Source organism: Schistocerca cancellata, chromosome 5, assembly GCF_023864275.1.
Source record: "Schistocerca cancellata isolate TAMUIC-IGC-003103 chromosome 5, iqSchCanc2.1, whole genome shotgun sequence".
Classification (NCBI taxonomy): Eukaryota; Metazoa; Arthropoda; class Insecta; order Orthoptera; family Acrididae; genus Schistocerca; species Schistocerca cancellata.
This window is the reverse complement of record NC_064630.1, coordinates 594,865,767-594,889,032: the sequence shown is the minus strand read 5'-3', so window position 1 is coordinate 594,889,032 and position 23,266 is coordinate 594,865,767.

Sequence of the window (23,266 nt, the reverse complement as noted above, 5' to 3'; positions counted from 1 at the left end):
CTGAAGAAGTGGGTGCCAAAGGGGGCAGGACCAAAATTCATAAGGTTTTTTGACTCAGATCCATATTATCTGTGAAAAATAAAAATAGCTTCTGTACGATAAGTGTTATAAAACTTTTTGAAGCACTAGTAAAATGTATGTAATACTATGTATTACATGCTTTGTAAAACTGGTTGAGCATGTGCTTCATCAACTTAAAAATGTTAAAATTCTATAAGAAAATAAATCTACAGTACAAATTATTTTCCCAAGATAAAGCAATAGTTGTTAGGTTATTTACAACTTCTATAAGTTCAGTGTTGAAATTGGTATGTTATTCTTTAAACTAGTAATACTAGACAACTTGTATGATGGAGTAATACTAAATAATTTCTGTGGATTTTGTATTGTACCTATTAAATCAGAGCTAATGTGTATATAATAATCTAAAGACAGGTGATAGGGGGGAGGGGGAAGAGAGTTGGATTGCAGTGATAGAGGTTGTAGGTTTGAAATGATGTAGTGGGTTTGAGGATACAGATAATGAGGAGGGGGAGGGGTAAACTAATATTTATGAAATATTTGAAAGACAATTAGATATTCCAAACTCTTTAAGTAACCATTATAAATATCGATGGCAGACAATGAAAATCTCATAACTCTTTTTTGTTAAATGTCGCAGGAGAAGCAAAAATGGTTTCTCAAAAAATAATATATAGTGATATAGAAAGTTGCTATCTGTTTAACTATATAGTGGAAAGATTAGAGAAATCAGTGCACTTTCAAGTCTTATAATGGAGGTACTGATTACTGGAATTACGAGATTTTTAGACAGATGGAGTTAAGTTGTAATTGCCTATTATCGATATGTGGTATAATGAATGTTTATAAAAGTGTTGGAGAACACACTCATATTTTAAAGACAGATTTAAGCTTCTATTGAAAGTATATGTAGCAATGTGTTTATGTGCAACCATTAAACATATTTGCTAATAAACCACATGTAAAATATAACCATATTAGGTGGTAGGCCACTGGTGTAAGTATATGCAAATGAGTGTTGTGATCAGGGGATGTAGGAGAGGGAAAAATAGCTATTGCTGCTAAGAATACTGAAAAGAAATTTAACATTGGTTGTAATGCCAAGTACATTCACATCTCTAATGCTTATATTTTTCTCATGTAAGAACAGGAATAAAATAAATATTAGTGTAAAACAGTCTTTATTTCGTTATTACAAAATAACATATACAGATCTCAATGGTTGAGGAAGTAGGGTATTCTTCAAACTGGTAACATAAACATGTGCTGTGTAATGGAATAACTATAGAGTAATTTCTATGGATATTACATAAGGTCTGTAAAACAGTGCTAAAGAGTGTATAGTAATTCAAAAAATTAAAAAAAAGTTTAAAAGTATTTTAAGGAATTTGACAGTGGGAGGGTGGACAGATATATACAGAAATGAAACAAGGGAGTAGTAAATGGAGTGGGTGGTATATACCATATAGTGGGGAAAGGAAGTGTTTAGTTTCTCGAAGGAGGTGATTATAAGGTGGATGGGTAATTAAATATTTACAAAATGTTTGAAAACATATTTGTATTTTCCTGGCTACTTTGGGTACATATTAGAAACACATGGGGATAATCTAACATTTATAAAAGTATTGGAGAGCATAGTTCTACTTTTGAAAACACATTAAGTAATCATAAGAATTATATGCACCCATACATACATTTGCAACTATCGAACATAATAGGGAAAAGCTACTTTAAAGTGGTTGAGGAAACAATAAATGTAAACAAATGATGCATAATGGTGAGGGGAAGAGGAGGAGTGGAAGGCAGCAGTATAACCAACGCTACTAAGAGCTACAGAAAGCAGTTATTCATTTTCCTTATTATTTTGTGTATCCACATCTGTAATGTTTGTATTAACTATTGTGGTACTGCCAACGTTATCTACATCCATTGTTACATGATTTATTGTAGCATAATTTTGTAGCAAGTTAATGAAAGCAGTATGTGATAAGAATCACCACAATTTTAGTCGGTTTAATAAACATAGGAAGTGTCAAGTATAAGGACAGTGCAGTACACAAAGCAGATCCTGATGGAAGGATGAAGCATGGAGGTATTGTTATATAATTTACAACTGAAGATAAAACTGTGCATCCAAACTAGAGTCTTTATGAAGAACATATTTTTATGGGGAGCATACTATAACACATATAGGACAACTTCATATACATCTCAGTTAATAGCTGGAATACATACATTAGTCCTTACATTTCTATTACTAACCTGCAACAGATTTTATACAAAGGCAGTAATTAAAATGCACTCCTCTGTATATTTTAAAACAATCGAAAAGGTAATATGAAAATAATAATAATCACTGGTTACTGTATGAGTTATAGTGTATGTACATAAAATAACAGGTACATCTAATTTAATATGGCAAAAATACTATATGCTTCCAGTTATAAGGCAAATGATAAAGGAAAGATACATAGGAATCTTTCATGTATGAGTCTATACTAGTTTAAAAACATATCACATTCTTGGAGTAAAAAATTCGATACTTGAATATTTACAATAATCATAGTTGTGCAAAATCCCAGATAAAGGCAACTAACTGAATCCTAACTGAATCAATTTCTTAATAATATTGGTTGAAATTATTTGAAAAGTTTATGTTTCTGAGTTGTAGTTGATCATTCAAAATCTTCTAAGAGGTTTTATCACTGTAGATTTCAGTTTCTTCTAGGACATTCATTTTATTACTTATAGGCAAGATACATAAGATTTTTAAAGCCTGATGGATTTCTTTTACTTATTGTTTACTGTCTGTTAGGTGCTTGCTAAATGTTGAAGTATTGCATTCTGTTTTTGTAACATGTTCTTTATACTTATCTTTGAATGTGTGCCCTGTTTGTCCAATGTAACATTTGTCACAACTGTCACACATAATCTTATATGTGCCTCATATATTTCTTGGGTTAGATTTGTGTGTGCCATGCTTAAGGATATTACAGACATTGTTATTTGTGTGGAGACAAAACTATACATTAGTTTTGTCGAAAACTTCTGCAGTTTTGTCTGAAATAGTATCTATGTGACAGAAGAAAATCTGTTCCTTTTATTTTGTCTTGTTCTCTCCATAATGTGATTTCTTTCATATCATGATGATTACAAGTCCCAGTTTTATCACAGTTTTTGTAACTATGTCTGGCCTGTATTCATTTATACCTGTAACAACTTTTAGATTCTGTAATTCTTTCTCAATTTCATCATTCTGCAAAGAAAGATTTAATAGCCAATAATCCATAGAGTTGAAATATGCTTTATTATGATTCTCTGAGTGATTGGAATAATTATTAATAATACAATCTGTTGCTGTGGGTTTCTCATAGATTCCAAAAGTGCATTTGTTATTGTTGTTAGAGATTTCAGATCAAGGGAATCTATGGTTCTATGTTCTTCAGTTTCATTCATGAATCTGATTTTGTTATGGAGGCTGTTTAATTTGTTTTGTGTTATACATGTTTCCATAGAGAATCATCAAATACTACAATAAAATCATCAACATATCTCATTTACTAGCAAATTTTGCTAACTGATTGTTCAAACTTAAAAATTGTTGTTCCAAGCTGTTAACGATGATATCAGTTAGAGTCCCTGCTAAATAACTGCCTATGGTTAGCCCATCCTCCAGGGTATAAATTTCATGTTGAAAAGTAAAATAGTTGTTACTTGCAACTAACTAAGAGCGCTATGATTTCAGTGATTTCGGCTATTGATAGTTTTTTATGCTTAATCGTTTTCTCCATATTAGGTCAATAGCTCCTCTTATGGGTATATTGGTGTAAATGATTGATATATAAAAAGAAACAAGTTTACCATTACCAGGGATTATAAGGTCTTTCATTTCATGTGCTATGTCCTGTGAATTCTGGACTGTGTAACATTCCTCATACGCATAGAATTTTTTTGATAACCTGCAAGTCTTTTGCTTATTTTATAAGCTGGGCTGTCTATACTTTTAACAATTGGCCTAATGGGAATATTTTGTTGTTGTATCTGTGGCTTAGCTCTAAGTTTAGGTGTGCTTGAATTTGCATTAATACATTCCCTGATCTCCTTATCTGTAATGACGGACTTACAGTCTTTGAGTTTCTTTTTTAACAAATCGTTAAAGTTCGTAATGAGGTCAGAGTTTAATTTTACAATTTTATTTTTCTCAAAGAAATCTTGCATATTAGCTACATAGTCGACCTCTTTCATAAGAAAGTAGTGTTGCCTTTAACATTTTAATACTAATTGCCTGATTTCTTTTCATTTTCTCATTAATTATTTATAGTTTGATAGTATTTATTAGTTTTATTACTGCAACCACTTGTTTTGTTTCTATCTAATCGTTATTTGATAATTCTTGCTATTTTACTTGTCACTTCATTTTGTTCTTCAATCGGCAGCTTCACCATATCTAAAGGGCCTTTCATACAAGCAATTAGGTTCTTAACTGTACTCCCTCGCAACTTTTCTGATATGTTAAATTTCAACCCCTTATTTTAAATTTTTTTCTACAAAACTAATATTTGTTAAATTCTCTATTTCAGGTTACTGTGCACTGCTTTACTAACCATACATTGTACTCGACCATATTGTTCTGTATAAGATTTTAAATTTTCTTACAGTGGATGGAACTAACTTTATTAATTATATAATTCACATATTCATCAGCTAAAGTCAGCACATGATCATATTGTAAAGGGGAAAGTGCGGTTAGTAATCTCAGATTAGTTAGGTATAATTTGGTGCTAGGCTTATTTTATGTTTATAAGTCTCTCTGATTTGTTCTTACTACCACACTTGTTCATATACCTGTATTGCCCAGTTCACTGATTTGGAGGTGGATACATGAATGTATTTGGATACATCTTTGCTTGCCCTACACTTTTATTGTACTTTATACACTCTATTACTTTGGGTAACTTTATCTTCATTCATTGAAAATGAAGCACGTCTCCATACATCTGGTGAGACAAACAATTGATAATTTTTATTTTGGCTGGAGGCAGAGACATGGACAATATTTTGAATGATTCTGCTGTCATTTGACTGTAATAAAATTTATTTTATTGCTATACAATCCAGATTTCGGCCTTGGGTCAATTTCAAGTACAAACAATAGAAGCTGTAAATCACAATAGCAAGAAACAGGGCAACTGTATCAAATAATCTAGAAATACCATGATTATTTACCTTATTTATATGTGTCAAAAGGCCTCAGTTTGGTCTAACATGCACATCCTGGTCAGAAAAGCATATCTGGTTATATAGTGCAGATCTGTGATTATTAAAAATGAGAATATCTGTGGAATGCCTAAATAAGTTGGAGAATTCCATATCTGAACCCTACAGCGCAGCTGTTATATGAAAATGCTAATCAATAAAAGGTATGCTCCACACTACTGTGTCTGAACAACAACTGGAATTGATATAGATGGTACAATCTTCCAAAGATCGCTAGAGAGACATCACATTTCACACAACATCATCTGTGGTGTTTTAGGGAACAACGTAGCTGAAATGTTTATTTTGTGTGATAAATACATTATCTTTGCATATGTTGATACATAACAGTGTTTGAAGTGTATGACGTGGTGGACCAATACTGATGTTCACATGTAAGGATCCTGAAGTGACTTATTATAATATATTTGTTACAAATCATGTAATACAGTTAATTATGAGAAACATGCATATCTGTATAGCTAAGTATTAATATGTATCGTTATGAATTGCAACAGCAGCATGCCAATGTTCACAATAGTCCCTTACACCAGCGCGATCAACCAAGAAATCCACGTTGCAATGCTGACGAAATGGTGGAGAGGGGAAAGGAACATGGATGCAACTGTGGCTTCAACAGAACATGAGACACTATTCAGTCTGTATAGGGCTGGCAAGGAAAGGATTGGTTAATTAAGGGGGGAGGGGGTCGTCAGAAAAAGCTGGTGCCAAAAAGGGGTGGGACCAAAATTTATTAGGTTATTGGATTCAGATCCATACAATCTGAAAATACAAAAAAAAGCTGTAACATGCATTGTAAAACTGCTTAAGCATGTGCTTCGTTAACATGTATATCACAATTTGCACGAGTGTTAAGAAAATGGTTAAATTCCATAAGAATGTAAATGTGCTATATAACGAATTTTCACACATATAAAACATTAGTTATTAGATTATTAACGGTATATATAAATTCAGTGGTATAATCGGTAGGTTATTCTTTAAACTAGTATCATATGAGACAAGTTGTATGATAGAGTAATAATAAACATTTTCTATTTATTTTTTATTGTGTCTGTAAAATCAAAGCTTATGTGTTCATAATTATTCAAACATTTGTGATTTGGGGAGGGGGGAAGAGAGTGGATTGGAATGATAGATGTAGTAGGTGAAAAAGGAGATAGATAGATTGGGGACACAGATAATGAAGAGGGGAGTAAACGAATATTTATAAAATATCTGAATTATGGAAAGTTGTAGCTGAAAATTAACGAATTATTTGGGAATACAGGAGACGCCTCATTGAAAGGCAGAAGCACTGTGTCGTCAGTACTCACACAAGCAAAAGGTATGGAACTTGGCTAACTTTCCGAATGCACTTCCTTCTTTGAGCAGCTGTAGGAAAAACAAGCACGCAAGCATATGCACACACACTAACATGCACACGCCTGTTGCCCTACATTGTGCTCAGTCGACTGCAGCTTTTCATCCATATTTTATGACAGTCTAGTCATTTGTTTGTATGTACATCACATCTACCGATTTCCGCAGAATTAATTTTTGATGCATCACTTTTTTTAAAATTTATTTTCTGAAGGTATTGGTATGGAGTGTATCCTTATACCGACATGAAACGTGACAGACAAACATTTCAGACAAGAGGGAAATAGAAGCTTTAGAATAAGGCGCTACAAAAGACTGCTGCAAAGTAATTACGTAGGTAAAATAGCCAATGATAGCGTCAGGTATTGAACTGAGAAAAAAATAATTTACAGCACAACTTTATTTAAAGAAGGGATATGCTGACAGAACACGAGCTGAACCTAAAAAGGACTCTTCACTTTGTTAAAGGAGGGAAGATTGTGTGCGCGTGGGACATAGGGGTTAGGGGAGGTAAAAATTGTAGAGGGCGGCCAAGGGAGACAGTTTTAAATGGATGTAGGTTGCAGTAGCGTGGAGAACTGTATGTAGTCAACCTTCAGACCAAAGACAATATTACACTTCTGGCCATTAAAATTGCTACACCAAAAAGAAATGCAGTTGATAAACGGGTATTCATTGGACAAATATATTGTAGTGGAACTGACATGTGATTACATTTTCATGCAATTTGGGTGCATAGATCCTGAGGAATGAGTACCCACAACAACCACCTCTGGCCGTAATAACGGCCTTCGTAGACCTGGGCATGAATCAAACAGAGTTTGGTTGGCGTCTACAGGTACAGCTGCCCATGTAGCTTCAACACGATACCACTGTTCATCAAGAGTAGTGACTGGCGTATAGTGACGAGCCAGCTGCTCGGCCACTATTGACCAGATGTTTTCAGTTGGTGAAAGATATGGAGAATGTGCCGACCAGGGCAGCAGTCGAACATTTTCTGTGTCCAGAAAGGCCCGTACAGGACCTGCAACATGCGGTCGTGCATTATCCTGCTGAAATGCAGGGCTTTGCAGGGATCAAATGAAGGGTAGAGCTACGGGTCGTAACACATCTGAAATGTAACGTCCACTGCTCAAAGTGCCGTCAACGCAAACAAGATGTGACGGAGACGTGTAACCAGTGGCACCCCATACCATTACGCAGGGTGATATGCCAGTAATGCGATGACGAATACACGCTTGCAATGTGCGTCCATCGCGATGGCGCCAAAAACGGATGCGACCATCATGATGCTGTAAAGAGAACCTTGATTCATCCGAAAAAATGACGTTTTGCACCGTGGTTCATCGTTGAGTACACTATCGCAGGCGCTCCTGTCTGTGATGCTGCGTCAAGGGTAGCCGCAGCCATGGTCCCATGGTCTCCGAGCTGATAGTCCATGCTGCTGCAAACGTCGTCGAACTCTTCGTGCAGATGGTTGTTGTCTTGCAAACGTCCCCATCTGTGGACTAAGGGATCGAGAGGTGGCTGCACGATCAGTTACAGCCATGTGGATAAGATGCCTGTCATCTCGACTGCTAGTGATACGAGGCCGTTGGGATGCAGCACGGCGTTCCGTATTACCCCCATGAACCCACCAATTCCATATTCTGCTAACAGTCATTGGATATCGACCAGCGCGAGCAGCAATGTCGCGATACGATAAACCGCAATCGCGATAGGCTACAATCCGACCTTTATCAAAGTTGGAAACGTGATGGTACGCATTTCTCCTCCTTACACGAAGCATCGCAAGCAACGTTTCACCAGGCAACGCCGGCCACCTGCTGTTTGTGTATGAGAAATCGGTTGGAAACTTCCCTCATGTCAGCATGTTGTAGGTGTCGCCACCAGCGCTAACCTTGTGTGAATACTCTGAAAAGCTGATCATTTGCATATCACAGCATCTTCTTCCTGTCGGTTAAATTTCGCGTCTGTAGCACGTCATCTTCGTGGTGTAGCAATTTTAATGGCCCGTAGTGTATGATTGCAGCCATGTCTCCTTTCCCTATACAACAAATCATGCCTGTAAACAAGGGAGAGGGGACGTGAGCAGAAGAGAGTATCGTGTCCACTGACCGGAGGGGCGTCACAGAAGTCTTCGGCGTCTGCGGGCGGCAGCTGCGTGCACCTGAGCGGTGGTGGCGGGGGCGGCGGGGGCAGCCGGAATTGCGGGGGCGGCGTCCCGGCCCCCAGGCAGTCGCAGTCGGGCAGCGCGCCTCCGTCCGGGGGGCTGCCCGCCTTCCGTGGCTCGTCCGGCGCTACCTGCAACAAGGCGGTCACCCTACCTTAGCCTTCACTAGTACTCCTCCGGTACTACACGGCGCCGTCCTCACCGATCAGTTCGCAGATTAGTTTTCAGGGAACTTGCCATTGTAGTGCTCCTAGAATCCGTGGATCAAAATTGTAAAATATACCTTAGCAGTACCTACCATCTGCACATACAGAATGATCAACATAGAACCCAACCCGTAATGAAACCGCTACCCGACACCATTAAATGAAAGACTCTCACACAACTAGCACTGCTAGCGGCTTTATGTGCTACTACAGGTCGTTACTGCCTTTTCGTCTGGTGGTTATGTGTCAGTGAAGTACTGTATTGTGGGAGCAGTTGTGCTTGTGTAGCATACAGTGGCAGCCAGTGATCATGTGCTAAAGTGCTTCAGCGTACTGTAAATATCGCACACAAATAATGCGATTTCTCTTCGAATTCGAGCCGGAAATCACAAAAAAAGTATGCAATTTCTCTTTGAAAGCTAGCTGGCACGGAAATAAAATGGACGAAACGATATTCTGTAGTTTTTAAAAGAGTAAACCGCCGTTTGATTGTGTGTTACTATATTTATCCTCTATACTTGATAACTGCATAAAAGACGAAATGTAGATATTACAGCCGGCCGCTGTGGCCGAGTGGTTCTAGGCGCTTCATTCCGGAACCGCACGATTGCTACGGTCACAGGTTCGAATCCTGCCTTGGGCATGGATGTGTGTGATGTCCTTAGGTTAGTTAGGTTAAGGCAGTTTTACGCTCTAGGGCAAGCTGTTCCAACCGAGCTCCAGGGAGCCGGAGCGCTCCGGAGCGCTCACTGCGGCAGCTCGGAGCCCGCGTGGAGGGGGAAAGCAAACTCACTGCCCCCTGGCCGCATGCAGCCGCAACTGACGCAATAATCCGTGTTCAATGACAGCTAAGACTAGCCGCGGAAGCCCTGTACCTCTATTGGAGCACACCTTTCTATTCATTGACAGGGATGGTCGACAGCAGTGTCTTGTATTTAATTCTCCGAAGAGGTACAATATACTACGACATTACACACGTCTTCACCCAGCGCACTACGATCAGGTAGAAGGCGTTGCACGCAGAGAACTGGTAGCCAGGCTTAAGAACGGCATACTGGGAGACGTACGTTCAAAACGGTTTCGTAATACGGAGGGTATCAAAACATGCAACATAGTTCGTGTTCTGTAATGCGTTTATCGTTTTCAGGTGAATGAGAGTGGAGAAAACACTACTGAATCTGCAATTCGAGCAAGCTACAGGGTCGCTCACATCATTGCGACGAGTGGCAAGCCGTTTACGGTGGGACCGCTCGTAAAATCGTGCATGGTAGCGGCTACAGAAGGTTTGTTTCCAAGGGAGGTGCAGGCAATTGAAGGGGTTTGCCTGTCGAAGCAAACAATGTCCCGTCGAATCCTGGACATGGCAGCGGATTTAGAGAAACAGCTCAGGAAAAAGGTGGAGAGCTTCGTTGTAGTTTCGCTAGCGCTTGACGAAAGCACCGACATATCGGACTGACTCAGCTTGCAGTCTATGTGCGTGGTGTCGACATGGAGCTACAAGTAACTGAAGAACTCTTGGATGTCGTACCACTCGATTACACCGCAACAGGACGTGACATTTTTTAATCTGTTTGTGAATCAGTGGACAATGTGAATTTGCCGTGAGATAAGCTCCATTCTGTAGCGACAGACGGTGCACTACAAATGATCGTGCGTCACCAAGGTTTCACTTCTCGTTTGAAAAATAAACTCAGGGACGAATTCGGGAAAGACATTTTGACTCTTCATTGTTTTATTCACCAAGAGGCACTGTGTGCTGAAACAGTAGAGCTAGGTGGCGTAATGAAAGATGTCGTGAAGTGTGTGAATCTTGTGCGGTGTCACGGTATGAATCATCACCAATTCAAGGGATTCCTGAAAGATATGGAAGCGGAGAATGGGGATACACCTTACCACAGTACAGTTCGTTGGGTGAGTCGGGGAAAAGTTCTTGATATTTTCTTTGCCATTCGTGAGGAAATATCCCTTTTTCTCGAAATGAAAGGAGAAAAAATGCGTTGTCTGAAAGATATAAAATGGATATCAGACCTGGCGTTCCTAGCTGACATAACTATGCATCTGAATAATTTAAATCTGTCATTGCAGGGCAAAGGACAGGTAATCGTTGACATGCACGACCAGATCAAAGCGTTCACGGAAAAGTTACGTTTATTTGAGATGCAGATGAGAAATGGATATTTAACGATCTTCAATCTTCTTGCTTCATTAAAACTACCTGAAGGTACTGCTTTCGGCGATTACCAAGCAAAGTTAAAGCAGCTCATCACTTCGTTTGAAACACGATTCCGAGACCTCACTAGTTTGGAAATGGAACTTAAGGTGTTCAGCACTCCTTTTTCAGTTTCCCCCGATGACTTGTCATGGTCACTTCAGTTGGAGATTATTAATTAGCAAAATTCAACTTTGTTAAAGGAGAGGTACTACAACACGTTGGATTTGTCACGATGCTATCGATCATTACAGAAAAAAACATTTCCCAAGCTTCACAGCAACGCCGCTCAGATCATGTGCATGTTTGGATCTACGTATTGTTGTGAGCAGCTTTTCTTAGCAATGAAAAGAATATAAAGTAACGAACGATCGTTTCTTCAGGAAGCAACTATGAAGGCCATCCTTCGCATTGACGCTGCGAACACTTTGACGCCTGATACATCCGATCTTGTAATGAAAAGAAAATGTCAAGCTATAGATGGCTCAAATGGCTCTGAGCACTATGGGACTTAACATCTATGGTCATCAGTCCCCTAGAACTTAGAACTACTTAAACCTAACTAACCTAAGGACAGCACACAACACCCAGCCATCACGAGGCAGAGAAAATCCCTGACCCCGCCGGGAATCGAACCCGGGAACCCGGGCGCGGGAAGCGAGAACGCTACCGCACGACCACGAGATGCGGGCTAAGCTATAGAGGCCCAATAAATTTAGAATGCAGTTTCTTGTAGAACAGTTGTTCCTTATTTATTTCCCGAAGATCATATTTCCTGCTGTAGTATGTCACCACATCTTAGCAGCTAAAAGTATGAGGTTGTCGATCTTGTAAGACGCAGCTGGCACTTCAAAACGCTTGCCTTGCCGCCTGCCTCAGCCAGCCACGCCACGTGCCGGCGTGCCGGCCCACTTGAATGGTCACAGCGAACGACGCGGCTCCCTGGAGCAGGGAGCGCTCCGCGGCTCACAACGGAGCCGACGAGCTGGAACAGCCTACTCTAGGGGACTGATGACTTCAGATGTTAAGTCCCATAGTGCTCAGAGCCATTTGAACCATTTTGTAGATATTACAGAAGATAAATATAGTGATTCACATTCAAATGGCGGTTTACTCATTTAAAAATTATTGCATGTCTGGAGCGCAGCACCATCGAAAAAAATGTTTTGTAGTGCTCACCAAACGATAACCAGAAACCAATGTCGAGTGCTGAAATGATGTTCTGTCGCACTACGATAATCTCAGAACAGGGAATCAGTTGTCTGCTTTTGACAGTGCATGCTCTTACGTGACATCATCCCTTTCGGCATTATGAATGCTAGATTGGCCACGGGGCCGTGTCAATACTTTTCTCTTAAAGTGCTTGTAAAATGTTTTGCGTGGTTACTGTGTATGGGATGTTTGAGGCGCAGCTGACGTACCGGTGTCATGGTTCAGCGGTCAAGGTCACGACTGTCAAGTCTTCAGCGGCTTCGATTCCTAATGCTATCATCGCATTTTTTTCCGTTGTATTTAAATTATCACAATGTTCAACTATCTATTATAAAATTTAAATACATTTAAACATATATACAAGATTAACATATTTAGTTTAGTTACAATTACTGATCTAGTAAGTAAAAAGACTGTAGATGTGGAAAAAAACGAATACAGGAGGAATTTTAGTATGAAGGTGTATGAAAAGATTTGGATCTGCAGGTGTGATGTTTGCAAAGCCTTTTTTTTTGCATTTTATGTTTGTTATTCTGGAACAGTGATGCATGTGGTACACGAGAAGTGGCAGATCTAGGACATAATAACGCATTAGCAGAACAAAACCATAGCGGAAATAATAAATATTGAGTCAATTAATTTACTTCATCTTAGCGGATTAGGTAGAGCTAATATCGAAACAATAATAAATCGCGCCTGTCATGACGAAGTAGTGAAACACAGTCTGTTCAGTTTTGTAATATTGTAGCTGACTGGTAAAATTTTGCACCACCCAAAACTGGTAACATGCCTTATGCTATCCAGGAGAGGATAGCTACACTTGAGATTTTTATACTTACTCAGTCGTTTGAAGGTGCGTGCCAAGTGTAGGTTGAAAGTTTTCCGAACGACAGTATCCTAGCAAAGAGCAGCATGCACGTTTTAGTTAGGTAATGACGTGCAACGTGTTCGGATTCAAATAAGTAATCCAAACAGTTTAATGTTAAATACACAATATGTCGTAAAATTCTTTATGAGTTAAAACTAAAACACTGAAACCGTACCGCGTTACAACGAGTGCAACCACGGAGGAGACAGACAAACCGAAACGAACTGGGTATTGCAACTGGCTTCTAGAAAACACTGTTGGTGGACAGACAGATCCAGTGTCGCATTTCATGTCAAATGAGGCATGATTTCATTTATCTGGCCTTGTTAACTGGCAGAAAACCAAGTACTGGATGGCGAGGGATCCTCACTAGAAATTTGAAACTGTTGTCTGATTAGCTGTTTTCCTGTAATCTTGTAATCGGACCAATAATTTTTGATCGGACTCTCAGTAAGCAACAATACCTCACGGTTTTCTAAAAATTCTTTGTGGAGTTAAGTAATAACGCAAAATAATTTAGCCTTTCCAGGAAGACGAAGCAACGTGCACACAAAAGTTTCACTGAATCTGGTTCATGGAGATCCTACAAATGAACCAATTGTGAGCTATCAATTGGCTGTGGCCTACAAGTTCCCCAGAGTTGAATGCATGTGACATGTTTCCTTTGGCGGTCTTTGAAGGAGAGATTTCTTATGTTTTTAATACCCACAAACTGAAGGTTAACATTCGACGAGAAATCAACGCAATTGATGACATGTTGCGTCGGACAACCGTCAGTATGATCAGGCGAGCACAAAATTACATTTATGCACAGCATATTTATCTTTTGTAATAGCAATGTTAATAAATGCAACATTTGAATTATGTATTATGCATAAAATTTGATGCGAACATAATATACCTATCCCGTAGTTAGGGGTTTAATTTAGTGCGTTTCTGAATAATTAGAATGAAACAAGTTGTGTAATAAGTTATATAAGCAACACAGCAATAGCAATTATTAATGTACACTGTCAGCCGCTGAAAAGGAAGCGGCATGCAACAAAAGTCACATTGGCATAAATTTACGGTCTACTGCATGTTTGGATACGCAAACAATTAGCATTTCATCGCAGTCGCACTCCGTAGGTACAAGTGGCGTCATCTACACTCGTACCGTAAGGAAAGATTATGTAGCGTTTTCTCGTTTAGAATTCGTATTGTGATAACGACTATTTGTGGTAAGATCGAATTCCCCCACCAGTAAGGAGGAGAACGTGTCGTAAGCTATCATCCGTACTGCAGCTTGTGTTCCAAGATATTGTTCCTCGCGTTGGGTCGATCCCACGACTGTCATACGAATATGAAATCAGTTGATTCAAGGACAGCTAAGTCAGTGATATGAGGGATGTTGACGGCCCCGCGTTATAACTACCAGAGAGGATAGGCGTATTGTTTGCTCGTCCGTGCAGGATCGTACAGCCACGTGACATACCTTCATTCAGCAAACTGACTTGTCTGTGGTTACGGCAAGTAGCCAGAAGGACGTCAGTAAGCTGCGGCTGACCCTTCCGCGGCAGCAGAGAGCTCAGCCGACAGTGGTGCTCTCGTGCTCTCACCAACACCTCGTCTAGCCCTACGAACGTACACAGACTGTGTGAGGTATCACGGTAGTTGTATCCTTGAGTGGAGACTTCGAATAAAATGAACGTTTCCAGACTGAATTCATCATCGTCGTATGGGCGCAGCATTTGGCGTGACCATATGTGTGTGTGTGTGTGTGGGGGGGGGGGTCGATATTTAACACGAGTCAGAAATTCCTTCTTCACATGTGCTCGTCTGCATTTTATGTCCTCTTCCTTCACCCGTCATGTGTTATTTAGCTTCCAGGGTAGTAGAATTTATTCACTAAACCTACTTCTTGAATTTCGATCTTAACTTTATCAGTAATCTCATTTCCGATACTTCTAAATGCCTCGTCTTTCTTCGGTTGAACCTCATTCCATACTCCGTGCTCGGCAGTCCATTAATTCCATTCGGCAGGTCCCGTTATAATTCTCCGCTTTTACTGAAGACAGCAACGTCGTAACTGAGACTTGTAAGTAGGCTGTTTAGGTTTTTGTGTTGATAACGCCACGTAGCGCTCTGTATGAAAATCACTGACTGTACTGTGTGCAGTCTGTGGCTGGTTTGCATTGTTGGAATATTTGCTATTGTATTGTTGGGCAATTGGATGTGAACAGCGCGTAGCGTTGCGCAGTTGGAGGTGAGCCGCCAGGAGAGCTGGATGTGGGGGGAGAGCTGGCAGAATTTTGAGAGCGGACGATCTGGACGTGTGTCCATCAGAAAGAGTAAATTTGTAAACCTCCTCATCCTCTCAGAAGGCTCCTTCTTCCGTTCCTCTGTCCACTTTTTACCAGGCTGACGCGATGTTCTTTCTCCAAACTTCACACTTGTTATTTTATGCCGGCACTCGGTGCGATCTTCGAGATTTTTTATGTTGATCTGCTGTAGATCCCTCTGGACTTCTTTCAGCCATTCTGTGCCACATTTACTCCTTGTTATAATATTGAATGATTTCTTTGCTGTTCTGGAGTCTTCCATCCTGTAGATGTGTGTATAAAATTTGGCTCGGCGCTTTCTGATTTCATCTGTTACTGTGTTGATCTTTCTATAGAGCTCGTTTTGTGGTCTCTTCATCCAAATGCCATTTTTGTTGATTGGACCGTTAATCTTCCTGAGAATTTTTCTTTCCTGCTTTTCTATTTCCTTAATTTTAGAATGACCATCAATCACCATTGTTTCAGCTGCATATATTGCTTATGGAAGGATCACTGTTGTATAGTGCCTTAATTTTGCGTCTGTCGAAATGCACTTCTTGTTGTAATGCGTCCATGTTAGCTTGTAGGCTTTCTGGGGCTTGGTGATTCTTTGTTCATTGGCAATTCGGTTTAATCCTGAGGACTGTATAGTTTCACCGAGGTATTTAAAATGGCAGACTTGTGCAATTTTACCATATTTTGCTATTAAAGGGGATTTATTTTCTGGCTGCCTTTCCATATATTGGGTTTTTTCATAAGATATCTGTAGTCCGGTTTTTTGTGAAATTTCATGTAGTTTTTCCACTGCGTGAATCGCTTCTGTTCTGTTATTGGTGATAATTGCTATATCGTCAGCGAAAGCAAGGCACTTGACTTTAATTCGGTTCTCTTTCTTGATACCAATTTGGATACCCTTTACGTGAGGTTCCCATTCCCTGATTATCTTTTCTAGAACAATATTGAAAAGGATTGGGGATAGTCCGTCCCCCTGTCGGACTCCAGATTTGATTTCGAAGGGTTCTGATACTTCGCCCATGAATTTCACTTTGGCCGTTGTTCCTGTAAGTGTCTGTTCTGTGATTTTTCGTGTCTTTCGGTCGATCCCAAATTCTTCCATGATTTTAAACAGGGTTCCACGGTCCACTTAATCATATGCTTTCCTGAAGTCGATGAATGTAACTACTGTGTTTCTGCATTTCCTCATTTGTAATATTGTCTTTAAGCACCAGATCTGTTCCGCACATGACCGTCCTTTTCTGAATCCGGCCTGGTATTCACCAATTAGTGTATCTGCTTTGGATTCTATCCTGTTTAAAAGCGCTTTGGAAAGGATTTTGTAAGCTACTGGGAGCAGGGAAATTCCTCTGTAATTGTTCATGTCTGTCTTGTCGCCCTTTTTGTGTAGCGGGTGAATTAGAGCACATTTCCAGTCCTCTGGTATCTGCTCCGTTATCCATATGTCTGATATTATATGGTGTAATTTCTGCATAAGTATAGGATCGTTTAGTTTCCCGAACTCAGCAATGATCCCATCTTCTCCTGGTGCTTTGCTATTTTTCAGCTGCTTGACTATCTCCATAATTTCTTCAAGATCCGGGGCATGTGAGTCTGGGTGTGTAAATACTGGAGAAGAGAAGACAAGTTTTTCTTGGGGTGGTTCGCAGTTGAGGAGGGAACTGAAATATTGGGCTAAGATTTTGCAGTTGTTTTTCGTGTTGGATTCCAAAGAGCCATCGGGTTTCTTGAAGCAAAAGCTAGGCGCTTGGTATCCCTGTAAGTTTTCTCTGAAAGTCTTATAAAATTTTCTTGTATTATTTTTGATGAAATCCTGCTGGATTTCAGAGAGTCTGTTGTTGACATATCCCCGTTTTTCTTTTCTAATTATTTTTGAGGTCTGTTTGTGGGTTTTAAGAAAGTTCTCCCAGTTTTCTTCAGTTTTGTGACTGCTAAATTTTTTCCGTGCAGTTATTCGGTTGTCAACTGCTTCATCATATATATATATATATATATATATATATATATATATATATATATATATATATATATATATATATGATGACTTTTGAATATTATTAAGGTAAATACATTGTTTGTTCTCTATCTAACGCCGAGCAGTAGTTAGTGCCTTCAGTAGTTAGGATCTTTTATTTAGCTGGCAGTATAGGATCTTTTATTTAGCTGGCAGTATTGGAGCTCGCTGTATTGCAGTAGTTTGAGTAACGAAGATTTTTATGAGGTAAGTGATTCATGAAGGGTATAGGTTATTGTTAGTCAGGGCCATTCTTTTGTAGGGATTATTGGAAGTCAGATTGCGTTGCGCTAAAAATATTGTGTGTCAGGTTAAACACAGTCTGTCAGTTTAAGCACAGTTTTGTATAATTTTTGTAAGGGGACGTTTCATATGTCGACCCTTAGCCTAGGATACCTCACTGGAATCTTCTGATTTTTTCTTGTAGTTTGTGTAATTAGTGTAGCTTTTGTTTATTGCTAGCGCGTAATTATAGAGAGAATTTCCTTTGTAGTTGTAGTTTTTCATTGTTGTACACAGTTGTGGCATGCATTTAGATTTGCACCAAGTATTTCGCAGCGGCGCTTGCAATTAACTAGATATGATTTTCAGTGCTATGTTAATGTGTTCCCCTATTTTTCCTCTTCAAATTGTGTTTTTCTGTGTTGTCGTGTGAAATATTGTGATAATAATGGCGTGTGAAAAACGTAATACTAGGCTCCAAAGTAAACTGAGAAATGACAGTGAAGACGAAAGTAGTGTGTTAGCGCCACCATGCAATGAATTAACTAATGTTCAACATAGTAATTTGGTAATTGTGCATAGGGAAATGGAGTGGGCGGCAAACAATGGCGTAGGCAGTGAAACAATTAGTGAACAGGGAAGCATTATCGATCGATCGATCGGCAACAGCTCGCCTCGGGAATCCGAAATGATAGGACACAATTTTGCAAATACTGTAGATTCAGGTTTTGCGTCCTCACCGTTTTCTCAAATAAGTCAAGACACATTTTCTACTTGTCAAAATGTGAATGTTGCTGGTGCAAATGCACTGCCGAAAAGCGTAGAGGAACAGATTCCAGACACTAATGCATTGTTATTACAATTAATGCAACAAATGGGACAAAATCTTCAAAAGTTAGACACAATGGAACAGAATCTTCAAAAGTTAGACACAATGGAACAAAATCAGAGACAAACACAGCAAAAGCTTCAAAAGTTAGACACAATGGAACAAAATCAGAGACAAACACAGCAAAAGCTTCATATGGTAGACACAATGGAACAAAATCTTCGGAAGTTAGACACCACACTTGAACAGACACGTGAAGATTTAACTACTGAGTTACATAACAGTGAATCGAAATGTCAAAAAGTCGACGTAAAAACACAAATTTAGCAGCATTTTCAACCTATTTTTTCGCGGCATGAAAACGAAGCAGCCATAAAAGAACTGCAAACCATTGTTCATGAAAATCATGAGACCTTGTGAGCTAAAATTGACTCAGTTGCATCTACCGATTCGGTTACGCAACTTGCAAAACTCAGGAAAACTTAAAGGACACAGTAGATTCGATTTCAACACAAATGGACACTGAAACTTGGTTCAGAAAAACACACTGAGGAAATGTGTTCACTATCGGAGACAGTAGCTGAACTTTCGGATCAGGTCACTAACTTATCTACAAAGGTAGATGATGATCTGAATGACACAAGACCCGTAGCCTTTACTGACACAGAAGAGCATGAACAAATTAGAAAATTCAAACAAAATCAAATCAATACACAGTACAAAAGAGAAATCCGGGAAGTACAAGATCAGATGACGCAGGTAATACAAGAAGTACATATTTCAGAGGACACTCGCGCTCCAGTACAGGAAGAGGGACATAGAAATACGGAACAACCACAAAATAAGAACACAGAACACTTCGGAAATTATGAAAGAAATTGGCAAGGCGCATTGGATTTTGAGATGGAACCGCCGAAACGACGTAACAATGACCGACATGTGACTCGCCGACATGATGATTTTGACTATAAGCTGTTCATTACTACACGTAAATTCAAAACATTTAAGAATTCTGGCAACGACATTCATCCACAAGCATGGCTCCATCAATTCTCTCATTGTTTTCCTCCCAACTGGTCATTGGAGCACAGGTTAGAATTTATGTGTGGCTACTTGGAGAATGAACCAGCTGTAAGAATGCGATCGGTCATTCACGATTGTCACAGTGAAGGAGAATTTTATCATGCCTTCCTCTCAGCGTATTGGTCTCAAGCTACACAAGACCAAGTAAAACATAGCATCATAATGATGAAACGTTTCGAACAATCTGAATTTTCCAGTCTTATGAAATATTTTGAAGACATGTTGCATAAGAATCAGTATCTTCAAACCCATAGAGCCCCTCAGAACTCATCCGCATTTGCTTAATCAAACTGCCTCAACATTTACGACATATTATTTTAGCAGGACGTTGCAAAGACGACATTGATGCTTTTCAGGGACTGTTACAAGAACTGGAAATTGACACTGACAATCGCGGAACGCAAAAACAGGAGCACAACAATTACAGGTCACATCTGTCACAATTCCGCGATGACAGAAATAATACACGACAAGGCTATTCTTATAACGTAAATCGTGACCAAAACAGACACCACCCTTATGACAACCGTTGGCAGAGTAGTAATAATTACAGGGAAAGATCACCTCTCTGCGGTAATGACTATCACAGAGACAATCAGAGAAACAGGCAATATGGGAACCAAAATAATTATTATCAAGGGAGACAGAATAACTTTAGTCGCAACGGTCCAGTGCGCAGTTACGACTCAGAGAGAAATTCTCCACCACATGACCGACAAGAAAGAAACTATGGAATCTACCGACATGACGACAGACGATATGATCGTAACGACAGACCTGAATTGCATCAAAAGTGGCGGGATTCAAACAGAGCAGGGCACTTTCGACGACGTGAATTTGTAGAAGCTAGGTCTCCTAATCCCAATAACGACACGCGCCAACAAAGGAACAGACAATGACTCACACCACAGGCAGCCGCGTGCGCCGGCTGGCTGAGAGAAAAATAACATAGAGGCTAACCTTGAGAAAAATTCCAGTATTCTTTACCGACGTATATAACATGATAATTACTTTGAAGTTGAAATTCTGCGTATTAGGAAGAGTAAAAGCTTGCACCATATTTCACATGTAAAACCGTTTATTGAAAGATAATCTGCTTTTTAACTTTGTCTTTGCCATATAACTTTTCACTTTACATTGCTAGTAGGCTTTGTCAGACTTAGAATCTGTTAATATGCAACAATGTTTGAAGTTAAATATCCAGTCAAGAACCAAGAGAACTTATTTCAACAGAAATTACGAATGCATTGTTATAGTGAACAGACGACACAGTGTTGTATTTGTACATTCTTGCTTGTTAGTTGGATGATTACGTAACGACTATCAGGCTTACATACTTAGGACATATACTGGTACTGCTAATGAGATTTTCATGCAACATTTTGGTTTACTTGAAAATACATTCTGGAATTAAAGTACTTTCTGTAAGATACCAGATGACACAGTGGTTAGATTGTGTGACAGCTATACGGTTTTATCATGACGCTACTAATGAGTGACAATTTACAATGTTGCTTTTGTGGTGTTTCTGTTTCATATCTGCACAGTTTTTCTGTATTATTCTGGAAAGTAAAACAAGTTTTAGTAGTAACTTTTGTGGTATAGCTACAATGACACAGCCTTTTCCGTAGCACAACAATACGTTACAGCACAGCACTCTCTTCATCACGGCAATAAGCGTAATAAGTAAGATATCTATACGCAATGCATTTCACTTTTGTTTATCATAGGTAAGTACATTGACTTCTGCAGAACTTAGCTTTCGGAGGACAATAACTACGACACTTCCACAAAGATTATCTTACAGCAAGACACACATTTAGCGCTACAGGACACGTATTTGAGTGATTAATTTTGTACTTAAATCATTTATTTTTAAAGATATTTGAAGTACAATGATACAAAGGTTTTCCGTAATACATTTCATTCCATTGTTGTAATCTGTAATACCTGAGGGTATATTTACATTAGTCCTCAGGGGGGTACATGCTTACTTTGTGTATCATGTGTTTGGCAAGCACAAGTAGCCCTAGCTAATATGGAATTTGCTTATACAACTTTACACATCGGTACCATATTCCCTTAACACATAAATTACACAGCTATCTGATCATTTAACTGAGAGAGACAAACATTTATTTTATTACAACCGTGCCAGATGTTTGTGTAATTACACCATTGGGTAACTTCACACTTACGAAATTGTATTTTGTTTGTACTTTGTGAACTGTTCATATTTTTTCTGACCCATTGTGATATTATGAGAGCTTTGAATGATATATTTGGTATGGGATCACGATTTTTAAGGTACGTTTGAGGCAGATGACACTTTTGACATGAGCAGAGAATTTTTTTAGGTTTTGAAATTATTGGAGGAAGCTACGACGATTTTGAGAGTTGACTGAGGTGTTATGATGTTATTCTTACGATGACTATGTGTATTATGCTGTTGAGGTATGTTTGTGATCAATAAGCTGATGCTATATGAGGAATTTGATTATGCTATGTATTTATTATGATGAAATATTGAAGAAGTGTCGACGAATATGTATATGTGTAATAAGGTAAGGAATAATGAGTAGTGGTTAGGGACTCTGATTTATGAAAAGGATGTTGGAAACCAAGAATCGTCTTTAAGAGTTATGAAATGTGTGTAAATGCGTGAATGTATCACAATGCCAGCGAAAAATTTTTGGACACTGTTATATTCATAAGATTTTGTTTCTACCCATTTGCAACGCAAATTCTCGACCCATGAAATTTTGTATATAAGACTGTCACTGTATCGGAAACTGCTGTCGTAAATATTTCCGTAAGAAAGTTAAGTGACCACCTGCAACGTAATGCGTCGTGGGCACCCAGCTGTGTCAGACGCCTGGAGAAAAAGCCATTAGTGGTGCCTTTTCAGCGGCACAGGCAAAAAAAAGGGGGGGAGGCCATTTTCCTCGCTATTGACATTCTTTTGTAGAAAGCATTGAAAATACGACATGCTCAAACTTGAAAACATATGATTACACTGTGGAGCTCTTAATTTATGGTATTTACTAAAATGCCTAATGAAACAATGAGGAAGATTTCACGGCTATTGTCTTGCTAGTTGAGAGAAATGCCATATGGCTTGCTTTATGTATTTATTTACTCATTTTGTTTAATATCTAGTTTCTAGCTGCCCTGCATCATTGGTTAAAATAAAATTTTATAGATGTACTAATATAAATATTTTATGCCCACAGACCCAGTAAAGAATAACTTTGATGTACTTAAAAAAAAACGAAGGAGCACAAAAACACATTTACCTTCACAGGAATTGCATACAGAATTATCTTTTCAAGTAATTGGTAATTTTTTTTGTAGAATAAATTGTGATGCATCACTCTAGTGTTGAGATGTGACATAGGTATTAAACATGGCCATTTTTAATATAATATTTTTTCTGCTTGAGCTTTCTCATGTTTAGATATAAGTTATTAAGATA